We start from the raw sequence: 17,033 nt of genomic DNA, 5'->3' as shown, positions 1-17,033 counted from the left end.
TTTGCTGGCATTTTGGTGTTACTTGCATTCAGACAAATAACTTTGATTACTTTGAAGTTTTTTAAAAAGTTAGAAAATATTTTCTCAAACTGCATTTTTAATGACACAAGTTAATTCTTTTAGCTTGGGATTTTGTAATTTTATTTCAAAAGTGAAATATCTACTTAGATAGATGTAATTTTATGAGACCTCCAGAATTATTTGTATTAATTTGTTGCTGCAGCCTTTAGGGCATGACTTGTGTATTTCTGCAATCCTATTCTAAAATTACATTCATCCTATTACAACTCAGTTGAATTCTGTTTTTCCTCCCCCCCCTTTTTTTTCTGTCAACCAGAGCATTTCAGCCTAAGCGTTTCCAGACACACTGATGAATTTTATCATAAGTAAAATCAATAGAAATGAATGGGAAAGATTACATAATCCATTTTGATCATCTTACATGTCAAGTTAGTGCAGGGTTGCCAAGTGTTGATAAATGCTCTGACAGAAAAAAATGCTATATATTTTCATTGTCAGTAAATCAGTAAGGCTGTTATCAGTTTTAACACAAATTTTATAATGCCCGTGATATTTTATAGGTTTTAATTTACATGTGTATATGGAGTACATTCTCCATTTGTGGTGTAGATGTGTGCTCAAAAGCGTGCGTGAGCTTCGGAAGGTTCTTTGAAATTGTATAGAATACCCAAAAGCCATAGCTCCCAGACAGACTTGGAACAATGAACTGTTTGTTCAGTGCCTGGAAAAAAAAATACATGGCAGTTCAAGACATTTTTCATGGATTTTGATTATCAAATTTGATAGCACTTTAAAATTTGTTAACATAAAATTTGTCAAAATATCACTCCTTCTTTTCGAAATGTATAAAATTTATGCTCATCAAAAAAAAAGGTAACCATGTTACTAGCATCAATATTTTGCAGTCTTTGTCAACATTGCATTATCACTGCTGTCAGATTTCACCTGATGATAGTTGACGTATGGAGGAAGAAAACAACACAAGTTTTAAATTGATCTGGCACCCTCATAATGAGAGAATTTTTGTATAGGAGGCAGAAATGATGAGTCTTTTGTGCCTGTACTTTGTATTTTAGGTCTCTAATTAGCTACCTAATTTATGAAATACAAGCACAGAGCATGATATATATATATATATATATATATATATATATATATGTCATATATATATATATGCCTTGCTGATGTCCCAGATAGCCTTGCGGGTCTGTGCATAGAAGTTGTAGAGCCACTGGAAGAACAAAAGATGTCTTTACATTTTGTTAAATACCTTATCCTTAAAATGAGATATATGTGACCTCAGTAAAAAGCTGCTTTAGCAACATTATCAGGACCATGTTTGTTCCCCTTATTTGGCATTGAATTGTATTGCTTAGCAGACCCTACCATGGGTTCTCTGTTAACTGATTCACACTGCAGTTACTTGAATCTAGAGAGGTGAAGGTATGTGTCCTGTGGTCGTAGGTAATAGATCCTGTTTCAGTGAAAGGGATAGGAGTGAGTTTCATAGTACCCACTTTGGATATTATAGCATGGCATGTGGTACAGCTGGTTCCACCAGCTTCTGAGCCAATCAAATCTGCTGTTTTGTACCTTAATCAGAGCATCCTTGCCTTTCTAGGTACAGTGGCTCCTTAGAGCCCAGGTACACTTCTTTTCCTAAATTTGCTATTAGCTTGCCTTCACTGCATGAAGGACTTGGCAGGTGCAGGATACATGTATGTATATTTTCTTTTGGTCCTAGTACCTAGAAAATAATTGTTCTGGTTAAGGAGAATTTTGAATTGGAGGCTGATTTTTTTCTTTTTTTGTCACAAGATTTCTTTATTTGTTTTAACCATACACTGTAAAACGGCCTAATTTTATATTATTATTACTAATCTTAAATACAACTTGGGTGTATCTGATTTTGCTTTAAATTGTTTGCCTCAGTGATATAAATAATGAATTCAGTCATCATACCACTGTTCTTTAACCTGACTTTTGTGCCATCTTTTAAGCTAGTGGTTCCTTATCTACAATACCTTTCCTCCCAAAGTTTAAATAGTCGTAGTTACTTCTTCATTTTTTTTATTTGTTCCTTGTTAGATTTTTCTCACCACTGCTTAAATATAATTTTTTTTATTTTTTTATCCCCATCATTAATTGATTTACAATTCATTTTTATGCATACGGAGTTTTTCCTTTCCAAGTTAAGAAGCTGTAAATCTTAGATCCATTGAGATGACAGCAAGAAATATTTCATTTTATCTCATGAATCATTTGCCATCCTTATTGCAGAAAAATGGCAAAATTATGGTGTACCATGTTTTCATAAATTACTCTGCCTCCCCCCAGTTCATTTCATTATCTGTTTGGAAAGACTGTAAGAGTCAGAATCCAGACACTTGTGGTAAACAATCCTGATTTTACAGCAGGCTAATCAAAATTTCATAACATTACAAATTAATTCCTCTGTTACTGTGAAGAATTTAATTCATCTACAAGATATTTCATCTATTTTGTAAGGCAAAAATAGTTTGATATTAACATACATCCAGTGACTTACTAGTATAACAAAAGGAGAAAGAGTGCCAAATTTCTTAAATAATGTATATAATTTTCATTGAGTTTCATATGTCAGAGTAGTCATTTATGTTCTGAAAGGTGTGTTCTTGGCACTGTGTGTTTGAACACTATTAAAAAATCATGGCTTCTTCCAAAAAGGACAAAGCATAGGTTTGCCTTTCACATATGACCTAGAATGAAATAATTTATACAGAGATCACCCCTTCCCACCCCCCTCCAATCTCCATTAGGAATATTCTTAAAAGTAAAAAAGCTGAATAGTTTTAAATTAATTTTTCTAAAGTTCAGTGAAAGATATCAGTTACTGTAACATTATCATGTTACTAAATAGACAGATTTGGCTGTTGCCCTTAATCTCTATTTTATTGTCAGATCTTTGAAGAAACCATAGTCAGTTGAAAAAGTCAAGTTTATCCTGATAAATATATTTGTCAGAGTGAACTGCTAAACTGTTTCAAAATGGCCCATTTTTTAAATGGAGCTTATCCAGCTTGATCCATGCTTTAAGCAGCACTGAACCATTAAATAAAAACCTGGGACAAAATGCCTTTGAAAAGGGTTAATTAGCTTTAATATTGATTTATTCCATATAGGACGCTAATAGACTAGAACATTTATTTCTGTTTTGGATCATTAAAAACTGGCTTTAGTTCTTAAACAATTTGTTTCTAATAAATAAAAATTAGACCAATTAGAGTAGTTTAGCAAACCTACCACACATGATACACTTTTTATGAAAATAAAAACCTGATCATTGTTTCACAATCCATTGCAATTCCATCACAAACAGCGTCTGCAAAATACAAGTACTCATGAAATGATGAAGTTCAACACAGGAGCATTTCTACTTTAACCCTAAAAATAAGAGTGAGGTTTGGAAAGAGCAAATAACGGACAGAAAACTCCCTAAGCTAAATTGGCATATGTGTTACTGGTGTCCTTTTCCTCTCACAGTAGGATTTGCTGCCATCTTCTCCAGCACTTAGCTTTTCTCCATGCGTTGGCTTTAAACTTGGGAACTATTACTGCCGTGCTGAAGTTCACCTCTGCAAAGGTGCTTGTCTAGCGGCGGGGGATGCCGCGCTTGCTGTGCTTAGTTTTTGTTCTTATGCTGCCCTCTAATGGATACCAAATTATTTCATTAGACTCAGAACAAAAGTAAATTTTCAGCTTCTCAGGGCTCCTGCACTGGCCCATCACTCTTGGAAATTGTGATCTGACCATTTTTTTTCTCTTTGCACACGTGTTGGTGTAATTGTGTGGAGTCACTGTGGCCAAAGTTGCATTCTTGCTCTGGGCAGTGGCGGGACTGCAATGCTTATTTGTGCTCTTATCGAACTTTCCTTTTTTTTTTTTTTTTTTTTTCCCTACCAGCCATTGGAAAGAATTGATGTTCTGGGGGACTTAAAAAAATGAGGAATAAAAACAGTGTAAGTGCTGTATTAAGATGATATGCTGTATGTTTTATCAGCCACTGGCACCTAGTTCAAAAGACAAAAAAATTAGCGGCAGTGCATTGGGAATAGGTCCGTGCATGAGGTGGATATCAAATCCATACATGAAGAATATCAGTGCTTTTCACATGCTGCTTTCTGACACCCATTGCTAGAGCTGAAAACTATCTCTATTGTCCAGTTTGATTGCTTGAATCAAACTGATTTACAGCAAATCCATCTGAGCTTTGATAAATCTATTACAGTTTCATTTCACTGATTTCATTAACGTGAATAAAACCAGCCATGCTTTCTGCATAACTGCCTTTTAATGGCTTGGCCCTGTCACCTGCCTGAATATTAATCCCCCTGACTTATTGCTCCACAGAGGGAATGAGTAATGGGTATTTGAATGTGATCAGCACAGTACAATGCAATTAAGGAAGCAGTACTGTTCTATGCCTTTAATCCTGAACTAATTTGAATTGCAGTTTGATAGCACAGTGAATCCTGCATAATTATGTAGGGTGCATATTAAACTCTGTGACAAACCGGAGAAGCTTTTAACCATCACAGCTATGGTAGACAAGTGAAGGCTAGAGTCAGAGAGCCCACTATTGGACTGAGAGCTCAATTAATAGAAAACCTTCTGCAGGAAAAGCTTGGGCGTGTGATGTATCTCGGAATAAAAATACAAAGTGTTGACTTGTTTCAAATCGACTTTCATTCTCAAGCATTTGGGCTTTCATAGCTTCCCTTGAGTTTGCAAGGTAGGAAGGGAAAAGCTGTTCCTTAACACAACTTTGTATTCTCTCAGTGCCTTCAGCAGTTAGAATAACAGCAGCTGTAATAATTCACAGCTTCTTAGCTTCTGGGCTACCCTGTTTGGTTCTCTACCGTTCTGCAAATGGTGCACTGAGACAAGTGAGGACTAAAACACAGAACTGGTCAGCCAGTGGGGGAATCAAGGAAAGCACGTGCACACATGCTTAGACACGTGCATGCCCAATGTAATTGTTTAGAATGTTCCCACTTAAAGTATCATTTTATCAGAAGTCAAGTTTTCCTGAAGGTTATCTATTACATGATGGTAGATTATTTACTGTTGCAATACAGGTGCTTTATTACACTTTATGAATCCCAAGGATAATAAAACAACTATTTTTTATATTTTGGGTCTTTTGTGACCATATTCACAATTGATTTGTATGATTGCTTAGGGGTATTTTCTTCTTTTTTTTTGTTTAATCCAAGATGGATTGACTCCTGTGTGCTTCAGACAGGAAGGGTCAGAAATAGAGGCAGTATCACCCCAACACTATAGCCATCCTTGCTACTATTAGTTTCACACCTGAATAGGAATCGGAAAATGAGGTGTATTAACTTATGTCCCAGGCTGGTCCTGCAGTGGAAGATGACCATAAAAGGTCAGAAATGACCAATTTTCTGCTGTAAGGGCATTTAAGGTAAACAATCAATATCATACTTTTAATGCACATTATTTTCCAAATAAAAATGACATTTTGAGTCTATTTAACTTTTTATATAGCACTCAAGTGTGGCTTTGACATAGTAGTCTTGATTCTTAAGTACTTTGTGAATGAAATAGAAAATGCTAAGTATGGAGATGGCTTTTATCTAAATAGTTGGAAACAGGACAAGGTATATTCAGAGGAAACGTGTACCAGAACTCCCCCCAAGTATTTTTTTTTACATAATCCAACCAATTTTTAAATTTAGGAATTTATTTTTATGTCACCTACTGACTTACTAACAGACTAGGTGATGGTAGATAAACTTACTGAAGTTTTTGGAAATTTGGATGCATGGCAATATTGTATATCTGAGGAAAATATCTAACACTATATGTTTAATTTAAAAAGGTATTTTTGGCTATCCGATTGGGAATGCAGTTTTAATCCAATAAATTTTTATTCAAAATACACTAAGTGCAAAATGCATCAACCAAAATGGAGTGGGGGAGGGAATGTCTTCCCTCAGGGTGTACAATAATATTAGCAGGATTACAGGCCTTTAATTTTTTCAATCTAATTGAATCTGATAGAATTACTGTGGGTTCTTAAGAGTCACCATATCCTGCTGGGCTACTCTAATCTAAATATTGCTAGTTAACCTTGTTTTTCAAAAATACACTGGAAAAGCTAACTGGAGCCTCTTTCCATAATCAGTTTACATTATGTTGCACACTAACTGTTGATTACATTTTCCAGAGATAGGTTATTTCCCTTATCCTGAAATATGTTTCATAGTAGTACTAGAATCTGGATTAAATAAAATAACTTTGTTGCTGAATCTCCAAAATATTATCATAAGTGAAAATAAATTAGAGTGTAAAGAAACTGGGGGAAAAAGTACCATATAATTAATACTTGAATGCTTTCTGGTAAATTGCTTTTTAATCAATCAAAGCCGGTCACTGAATATATATCACTTCAGAAAAATAAGATATTTGAAAGGCTGTGCATAATGCAGCATACGTTCTCTTGTGAACTCCTGTAAACCGATAAAAAATACAAATTCTGTTTGTCGGTGCTTTTAAGAGATTGGTATTCAGTTTACAAAAATCTCAATAGGTTACTTTTTCATGTAAAAATATTTCTCTAATTTTGATTTATTTTACAAGAATTTCTGAGCTGCTCATTTATGTTAAAAACCTAATAATAACATTCAGAACCTGTTATTGCTGTTGGGCATATAAATACTGTCATAGCAAATCTTTGTTCACTGATCTATTTCAAGTTTTTTGTAAGATGTTAATTATGGCTTCTCTTTGGTGGCATGACAAGTACTTCTTATTAATCTAAGGCCTACAATAACAATAATAAAAATAGCTCCTGCTTTACTCTTACCTCTGGTTTGCCCACCCCCATTGTTGTTGTTGTTGTTGTTGTTGTTGAATCGTAAAACAATTCCTAGGCAGCAAGAGTAGTATGTTGCTTGGGCTAAGGCAGGGCTGTTAGCTAAATTAAGCCATTGTGACTCAAAATCCTCCTTTAATAAGGTTCATGCTGTCTACAACTTCATCATTTTCTGCTGAATGATAATTACTTTATTCAATCATGTTCAAGGTTTTAGTGAAAGCTAGCATTGATTGATTAACTTCAATTACCATGCTTACATTTGCATAGATAAAAACTGCTTTTCAATTTGTGAGTGGCACGCCAGTGGAAACCCTGCGCTGATATTTGCATTTCAATGTGAACAATGAAGAATAAAGGTGGAAGAGAGGTCTGATCAGTGCTAAGCCCTTTCTGCTTCAGTGCTTACGCATTTTTCCATAAACACTCTTGTTATGATGTTAGTTTGTTCAAACCACTCCGAGGTAACTGATGAAGGCTCCTGTGTACAAGCTTTCCTGACAATTGAACAGTGTGGATTAGGAGGAGAGGACTCCCCCAGTAGCTTGCGAGCTGGCCACCAAGTTAAAGAAGAAAGAAATCTCCTCCTGCAGCTTGTCACAGCAGCTCCCAAGTGTCCGCAGTGCTTGCAGGATCAGCCCCCTCTGCCTCGGATTGGCCCAAACCTGCTCTCACTTTACAATGGCCAGTGCTCCATTTTCTTGAGCAGTCTGTCAGCCTGAGACCAAATGTTGAGCTCTCATTGGTTTGATTTTCTGTTCAGAGCCAACGGGGGCAGGGAGGAGGGGGTCTTCTGAAGTGTAGTGAGTAAGTCCTTTTCTTTCTTACCCAACAGGACCCACAACACATACTTAACACTGGATCCCTCCGCCATGATCATCTTGTGTAGGTTGGGTGACCTTATTTTTAGTATGTCTGTAAAACAAGGCCCCGGCCTGTTTTCTTTACCTGTCAGTGGTTCAGAAATAGAGATTTGATGTAGGCTTCTTTGCCTTTTCGATAAACCACAATTACTCAGGGCCATATTATTTTAAAATCAACTTTGGGAAGTTCAGTCTTTATAAAATCACAAAACCAGAAGACTGTTTGTCAAATCAATATGAGTATCTCTTTTTCTTCTTCCAGATAGGCCATTTAATAGAACACTTTGTCATTAAATAAAATTCAATGACTTTTTTGGTATTAATATTTTAATTCTAAATAGCTTTGACAGTGTCACTCAGTAAAACTTTCTGATTGTGATATCTTTGTAAACTAAAACTCCTAAAACTTTCAGGGCTTTACAAGTTGAATACTAGATAGAGTTGCCTAACAAAAATATAAATAAACAAACAAGCAAATTCGGTCTTTAAATCTTTAGGAAAAGTAAGCATTGCCACTGAAATTACACCATTAGATCCAACTGCAGAAGTTACATGGACATCCCGACTTCAAAAGTGCAGAGGGAATTACTTATGCAATTGAAAATCTATATACTAATGCACATATTGTTCCTATCATGAAGATTAAAATCATTTGAAGGAAAAAAATCGCATATAATTTTACAAAGTTTTCTCTTTTCCAACTAAAAATGCACTGAGGGCTGCATATGATTTTTAAATATTTATTTATTTATTTGAGAGAGAAAGAGAGTGAAGGATAAACAGACATCTTCCATCTGCTGACTACTCCCCAAATGCCCACAACTGTTTGACCTGGGCTGGCCAAAGTCAGAAGCTAGAACATGATCCAGATCTCCTCCATGACTGGCAGAAGCTCAGCTACTTCAGCCATCACTGCTACCTCCCTGGGTCTGTATTAACAGGAAGTTGGAGTCAGGAGCCAGAACTGTATATCAAACCCAGGTACTCTGATATGGAATATGGCTGTCTCAACTGGTGTGATATTATAGCTGCTAGGCTAAGCATGACCCAGGCAATTTTTAAAGAAATTTAAAGATATAATTAAATGTAATCTTTTATCCAAATATTTTTTTTTAAAGATTGATTGATTAATTTGAAACACAGAGTTAGTGGGGGGAGACATGGAGCAGGGATGGAGAAAGAGAGAGAGAGAGAGAGATTCCATCAACTGGTTCACTCTTCAAATGGCAACAACAACTGGGGCTGGGCCAGGCCAAAGCTAGGAGCCTAGAACTCCATCTGGGTCTCCTACATAGATGGCAAGGTCCCACGCACTTGGGCCATCTTATGCTGCTTTCCCAGGCATATTAGCAGGGAGCTGGATCAGAAGTAGAGCAACCAAGATGAGAACCAGCACCCATGTGGAGTTCAGGCTGTCACAAGTGGCAGCTTAACCAGCTGCACCACAATGCCAACCCCCCCAAATCTTACTTATAGCTTTTTGTGTTGCCCTTTAATTACTTTAGCATATGCATTATAGTGCCATACCAGTCACCTACCCCATACTTAAATTTTTGAGTCCTCCTAGGGGTTGCATGCTTCAAGATTGGTCCTGTTCACTGTAGAGGGGGCCATGGTCCCAACATAAAGTTTAGCACTAGTTAGATGGGCTGCTGTGCCTTCCTGAGGGCAGAACCCCCAGAATCACTGCCTTTAAACTTGATGGCTTATATCAAAGGGAAGCCAGGCTCCTAAGATGATAACTTCTGCCACATACGTAAATAGTGCCTGTTAACCCTGGAATGGATGATTGGATATGCCTAAGTAAATGGTAAAGTCAAATTGGTGATTTCACAATTGCTTCATCAATTAATAATAAATTCTTGCAATATAACTTCTTCATTAAATGAGTTCCATAGAATGCAAAGGGAACAAAGGAGAGATCCAGAACTTTTGTTTAGACACTTGTAACAAGCAGAAGGTTTTGTATTTTAACTGAAGTTGCTCTGTCCTCTTTCTTGGGAAATGAGGGTAGAGATGGGGACACAGGAATAAAACTAGTAAGTTTTGCAAAGGAAAATGAAGTTACATCTTAAGAAGACAATTTGAAGAAAAATCCAAGATTCTTAAATATAATGGCAAAGATGTTCCATCAATTTAAACAGTTTGGCCTGAAATATTATCCTCCAAAATGTATGGAACTCTCTTTGTAGTCAATTTTATAACTGGCATGTGAAAGAATCTTATTTTGAAAAGTTAATTTTAGTTGGGTTGAGTAATTAAATATAAAAAAAAGAAGCAGCCTTGGAAGTTAGTGAATTGTATTGTCAAGTCAGTACATGAAACATACAGGCATAATAGAAGGCAAAAAGACCATTCCTATAAGACTTCAAATAGGGAAAATGAATAAATATTTTGTAAAAGCTTAGTCTTCATCTTAGCTGGGAGTGAACATATCACAAATAGAGTTATAAAATATCTGTGGCTTAAAGAAACATGAATTTTGTGTTGTGAAAATAGATTTGAGGAAATAGTGCTAAAGACAGTGAGTAAATAATCAATAACTGACTATGATATTTCATACTAAAGACAGTATTCAGTAATTTACTGCCACCTGGAATTAACTAGCTGCCATTTGCATTACATTGGTGATCCTTTAACATTTAAAATTTGGAAAGCATGTAATTTTAATTTAGAGGCAGAGAGGAGAGAGAGTGAGAGCGAGAGCACTCTCATCTGCTGCCTCATTCTTTAAATGCCCACGAGAGCCAGGACCGGGCTGAGGCCATGGCCAGGATCTGGGAACTCAAGGTAGGTCTCCCAGGTGAATGGCAGGATCCCAGTTACGTGAACCATCACTGCTGCCTCTCAGCCTGTGCATTATCAGGAAGCTGGAGTCAGAAGCAGAACCAGGACTTGAACCCAGACATTCAGATGTGATGGGACATCCCAAACAGCTTTTCAAGAGCTTGGCCAAACCCCGGCCCCAGCGTGTGATTTTTAATTGTTGCCAGAACACACCCAAGATGAGCACATCCTTCCACTTGGTTTGGCTGTGTCGTGTCCTTCATTTCCCTCTCTGTGTTCTGTACTCAGTGCTTTCAGGGCTCAGAATCTTTTCTCGTGAGGGACCCCAGGACCATCTGAAATTACCCAGAGACATGAATCATAGTGTGCTTGTACACCTGCTGCCCACTGACTGAATTCTGACAGCTGTTTCTGGAACTTTGGGGTGGGATTCACTAGGCTCTTTCTCAATCTGCTGTTCTCTCCCATTGCTGAGGTCCTTGTTTTCTTCCTTTTCTATCCATCACCTTCTTCTCCTTTGTTTCTATTCTCTGCTGGCACCCTTCCCTTCAGAAAGTTTTTCTGGATGGCCTTATATAAGAACAACCAGCAATATTGTCGCAAGTGTTGTTTCTTTCTAAGAGGGGCCTTAGGATTCATGGAAAGGGGCCAGCATTGTGGCATCGTGGGTAAAGCCATAGCCTGTGGTGCCAGCATCCCATATGGCACCTGTTCAAGACCTGGTTGCTCCACTTCCAGGAGGAGGAAGAGAAGAAAAATGAGAAAAACTGAGAAAGAAGACCCATTTGTCACACATTCAGACAGCACAAGATGCAACACCTCCAGCCTCAGCCCAGATGTTCGTGGAAGAGTCCCTCCAGGAGAAACAGACGACCCCTGTAGCATGATTGAGTTTCTCTGATCACTGAGTTTGCCATGAAGAAGCTAGAATAAACAGCACACTTGTTTCCATTATGGATGTCAAGGCCAATAAGCACCAGATCAAGCAGACTGTGAAGAAACTCTATGACATTGATACAGCTGAGGCCAATGCCCTACTCAGGCCTGCTAGAGAGAAGAAGGCATAGTTGAATATTTTCATCTGGCACCTGACTGCAATGCTTTGTTGGCAACATCCAAACTGAGTCCAGTTGACTAATTCTACATATATATGCTTTTTCACCATTTAGAGAATCATATCTGGGTGTTAGATAACTTGGCAATGGATGTGAACCTATAAACATTAAGCATATAGGTGAATTAAGTAGTCTCTGGAGCTGGAGATCATGCCAGAAATGTCCCTGAACTGAAAGTTTAGGAAATGGAATAAAGATTTGTGACATCTACGTTTACTGACAATTCATAAAAGAAACAACAGAGAAGTGACACACCGTAGATGAAACTTGAGGAATGCATGATAAACTTTTTCTTGGTCTTCCTGGTTGTCCAAATAAAAGGAATGTTGTCAGGGCAGGTGGTTGACCCATTGGTTAAGTCACTGCTTGGGTGGCTTGCAACCCATGTTGCAGTGCCTGGTTTGAGTTCTGGCTATTCATCTTCTGATGCAGCTTCCTGCTAATGCACACCTTAGGAGGCAATAGATGATGACCTGAATGCTTGGGTTGCTGCCATACATGTGGAGACCCAGACTGAGTTCCGTGCTTCTGGCCTTGGCCTCACTGTTTCAGACATTTGGGGATTAAACCAACAGATGGAAGATTTTTTTTCTCTCACCCTTTCAAATAAAATGAATATGAACACATACAGATTTTAAAAACATAAAAACAAAGTCATCACTTAAAGGCAATTCAGTAGAGATTCAAGTAGTCATCTGTTTCAATCAGGGCTTCAGGGAAACAATTTGTTGTTATCTCTGCGTCCTGCACCTCAACCCCATTCCTTGATTTGTCCTTTTCCAAGCCAAGAAAGATCAGTTGGATATTCAAAGTAATCGTTCAGAGGTAAGCAAGTGTGATTAAAATCAGCAGGAGAGTAAAGTCTTGCTTCCTCCACATGTAAGAGCATCTAGGCATTAAATGGAAAAACTTGGAGTTAGGAAATCTGATTTTTGTTTTCTATTTGGTACCACGCCCCTGTGCCCTCCACTGTTGCAGCGTCACTATCCAGAAAATCAAGAAAAAGGGTAAAAGTTGAAATTGGAGTTATCTGGTTGTTTTCGACAACTCTGGCCATCTAGTAGAAAAATCCCTGCTTTCTTCATCTATAGCATGGAAAGGTCATTTTCTGGTTTTCGTCACCTGCTTCTCAGTGCCACTGTTTAGGATTCATTGGTACTTTAAGGCAATTTCCCCCTCGTAGTCTAGTAATTCTGCTATAGAGGAAGCATACTTTTTTGTTCATTTACCCAACACTGAAATAATTATTTTCCTCTTACCCTTGGAAAAATATAAGCTTTTAATAAAGAAATCCAAAAACCACAGGATAGTCAAATGAAGGAATTTTCATGGCAGTGCCAGAAAAAAAATTGCTCCTTCTGTCCATATACCAGATCATTTTTTAAAAATGACATTCAACTGACAATCACATGGCACTGCCTTTGCTGGAGTTGCTATGCACGATGGCGCTAAACTCTGTATTATAATATATGGTGCAGATGGCACCTACAGTGCATTTATGTAGAGATTTTGTCCACCCCTCCAAAAAGATATATTTACTTATAATGACTTAAAACAGATGGATAGACAAATCTGTCTTCGATATTTAATACTAATATATTAATGTGCAAATGACTTATAACAATAGGTTTGTTTTCTAGCGTCCAATGCAATGGTTACCATAAGAACACAAATTATGTGTACATTTTAATGCATCTATGCTTCATAATTATGCATGGTTGTGTGCTGTTATAATTGACATAAAATATAAAACAGGTCAAAGAGCAGCTATTAAAACTATTTTTCATTTTGCTTCTTGACAGCCAGCAACATTGGTGCTTGGTACATTTAATAGGGCCATACATGGAATGTGCAGATAGTTACAGAATTGCAGCCACATTAAAGGGCTTCAGAATTTGTAACCTAATTATTTCAAACATTTTTTAAGGCTGATGATTTATTTGAAGTTTCCTATTTTGAGATCAAATAAAGGAAGTTCTCTTGGGAAATGAATGAAAGTCTACCTTGTGTGTATGTGTATGACAGGCAGAGAGAGGGAGGGATTTTATTTGAAAATGATATGCATTTTTAAATCTTTTTCTTTTTTGCTTAGGTGAAATGAAGAAATAGTTTCCACCAATCTGATGTGCCTACAACTAGATTTTTTCTCTGTGTAGTTTCAGTTCATGTTTTCTGCTTCTCAGCACACTTAACAATCACTTGGTTGAATTCTTGTTTCCCAAGGGGTTCCATGGGAGGAGAGTCTAGCTTTCTAATTGCTTAATCCACTCGACCCTCCTGTGAGGGAGCCTTAACAGTGCAGAGAGAAGCAAAGGGAAGCCGAGTCACTTCCCCAAGGGCCTCAGCAAGCCCTCAGGAAGGCTGCAATTGGAAGCCCAAAAGCTTGCCCCTCTGAGGTGACCCCAGGCCCTTGCTCCAGCTGCCTCAGGTATCTGTAATTCTACAGAGGGCCCCAAATGTCTCCATTTTCCTGCCATAAAACTGCAGGGAACATTGGATGAAAGAACACAGTATGTACACAATTAACCAATACCCATGCAAATTTGACTTATAAAAAGCTGTTGTGACTGTACTTTTCAAAAGCATAATTTTTGAAACTGTAAAACAAAAACATGAAATTTATACCCAAAGAATAAATATTCCTTACTGTCCTTGTGATGTGTGTCAACAGAGCCGGCACAATTCTCCCTTGTTTCATAATTTTCACGTTAGCTTAGTTAGAAAGATAATTCTTTTTATGTGTATTTGAGGTATTTCCTCTCTACAAATGCTTTGAATAATTACAATGTTACATACATAATGAAGTTCAGGGAAATTGAGAGAAGCTAAAACAGAACGAGGGCTGAGGGCTGCTTTAAAGTGCTTCTCCATTCTGTTGAGTTTTTCTCCTACTTGGGTAGCACCTAGGTATATGCACCAATCCGACACCAATAGGGGAATTAAAAATAATTTATTCTTCTGTTATTCCAAATCAGTAAAATCCTATTGTGCTTTTAAATACAATTGATATCACTGCCCACCTCAAGGATAAAAGTTCAGAATGAATTGCACGGTCAGTAATAGTCACATGGACAACAAATGTTATGAGAGCACTTCAAAAGTTTGTGGATAAATTGAATGAAAAGATAAGTGTCTTTTGTTACCAAAAAATGTTTGAAATCCATGTGTAGCTTTAAAAATACTTTTTGCCACGAATTGTTTGAAGACTCTCATTATATTCACTTAGTACGTGTCTGAGTTTTTCATATAGTAATTTATTAATATTCATAACAGCACTATAATTAGGTACTATTACATCACTTTAAAATTTATTTGTTTAATATGTTTGAGAAACAACAAGACAGAATTTCTATCACTGGTTCACTCCCTAATGCCCAGGAGCCAGGAATTCAATCCAGAATTCTCACCTACTTGGAAGGGAATCAATGACTTGCATCATCATCTGCTGTAATCTAGGCTGTACTTTAACAAAGCTGGAGTCAGGAGTGGAGCTGGGACTCAGACTCAGACATTCTGATGTAGGATGGGGGCATCCCAAGTGGCACCTTAACTGCTGTGCCCAACACCTGCCCCTGCATCCCTTTTTAAAGGTGAAGAAACTTAAATACAAAGAGATTGAGGGTCTCCTTTAAGGGCACAGATGTTTTAAGTGGCCGAGTGGGATGTGTGTGGAGTCTGGAGTTTGACTTGCCTCTTGTTCTTCCTGAGAAGAGATGTGAATTAGGGATAGTGGCCTACAGTCTACCTGATCCCAGGCATGAAAATTCTAATCCCAAGTGTTCTTCACTTAGAATACTACCTACCACAGCTTACACTCAGTAGTTGAAAGGCACCACATGAAAATGAAAAAGCAGACAGATGATTGTGACTGTTGTGTTGTGATGTTATTTGTTAAAGAAAAGTCTTCCAATACCACATACTTGATTTCACCAGAAATATACTTTCTATGGCTCCGTGCTTACCTCCAGTAGGAAGCTCTAGAGTTACTATTTTAAATTGTACATGGTTACACTGTGATGCTTTTTTGACTGTGAGTGTACAAAAGCATCACAAAGCAAAACATGGATTTTGTTTCCTTTGGTTGGGTTGATTCTTTCTTCTTGAAATGTGTTCCCATTACAAGAAGACTTTTAGTTGTTAGAGCTCTACCTTTATTTTGTTATCATTGTTGTTGCATTTTTACCCTTATTATGTTTATCTTGATGTGTGATGGGGAAGTGTAAGCTTTATTTCTGATTGGGGTATTGGCATCTTGGCATGTCCTTGGGAATTCTATCCAGTTTTGCAAATTGGACTTGCTGTTTTCATACTAAGGTTCAATTTTCCATAAGCTATTTACACCAATTATAATATAAAGTGTCAAAAGTTATAAATATTGTCTATATCAACTAAACAATGAAGTGTATTTGACTGAATTATCAAAATCAATCTTAGTATAGAAGTCTCCCAAGTTTGTATTGAAGCATAAACCTTACTGTATTATGAGCTGAAGAAGCTGCCATAGTGTTTGTCAAACACTGACAACCCAACAAAGAGAGTAAAGCTACTTTCTCCTTCCACCTCTGTTTTACCCCCATATCATTAGTCATTTACAAAGTTAAACTTGCTTACAAAAATCCTGTTTACAAATATCCCCCCCCCCTTGTTGCTTATATTCATCCAAGATAAAATTTGGTTTCCATCATTTCTACCTGATGGAGAACCGCTCTCTTGAACTATTTTCTCTGATGCTAAGACTCATCAGTAACTAAGGATCCTACCGCCCTTGTCATTGTTCCTTTCGTCCCACTATGGCCATTTTTTTTAATATTTATTTTATTTATTTGAAAGGCAGAGAGAGAGAGAGAGAGAGAGAGATTTTCCATCTGCTGGTTCACTCGCCAAATGCCTGCAACAGCTGGAGCTGAGCCAGGAAGAAGCCAGGAGCCAGGAACTCAATTCTGGTTTCCCACATGCGTGGCAGGGACCCAGGTATTTGAACTATTATCTGCTGCCTTCTAGAATGTATGCTAGTTGGAATCTGCAGTGGAGGATAGAATTGGGACTCAAACCCAAGTACTCTGATATGGGATACAGAGCTGTGGTTTAACCCACTGAGCCAAATGCACACCCTTTGGCCATTCTTTAATTTCTAGAAGATCTGCATATATATGTGTGTATATATATATACACATATATTCTTTCTTAGGATTTATTTGTTTGTTTGTTTGAAAGGCAGCGTTACAGAGAGGATCTTCCATCCACCGGTTCACTCACCACATGGAAACACCACTCAGGTTAGGGCTAAACCAAAACCAGAAGCTTAATCTAGTTCTTTCAAATGGGTGGCAGGGGCCCAAGAACTTGGACCATCCTCCACTGCTTTTC

General features: G+C 37.5%; 1 long non-coding RNA gene across 2 annotated transcripts in view; it reads left to right on the top strand.

Annotated features, from left to right (window-relative positions):
* Nucleotides 1-3,965: 3,965 nt before the first annotated feature.
* Nucleotides 3,966-17,033, top strand: part of LOC149127414 (uncharacterized) — a 32,210-nt gene continuing 19,142 nt past the window's right edge. The window contains exon 1 of one of the 2 annotated variants that reach the window (XR_016231542.1): nucleotides 3,966-4,019. This is a non-coding gene — a long non-coding RNA (uncharacterized LOC149127414). Of the gene's footprint in view, nucleotides 4,020-16,496; nucleotides 16,638-17,033 lie in introns of those variants that run through there. The other variant, XR_016231540.1, reaches the window with a different exon arrangement.

This window comes from Oryctolagus cuniculus, chromosome 3 (assembly GCF_051225735.1).
Source record: "Oryctolagus cuniculus isolate XC-2025 breed Fujian yellow rabbit chromosome 3, ASM5122573v1, whole genome shotgun sequence".
Lineage (NCBI taxonomy): Eukaryota > Metazoa > Chordata > Mammalia > Lagomorpha > Leporidae > Oryctolagus > Oryctolagus cuniculus.
Note: the sequence above shows the minus strand (reverse complement) of the source record. Positions and strands in the feature narration are given on the sequence as shown.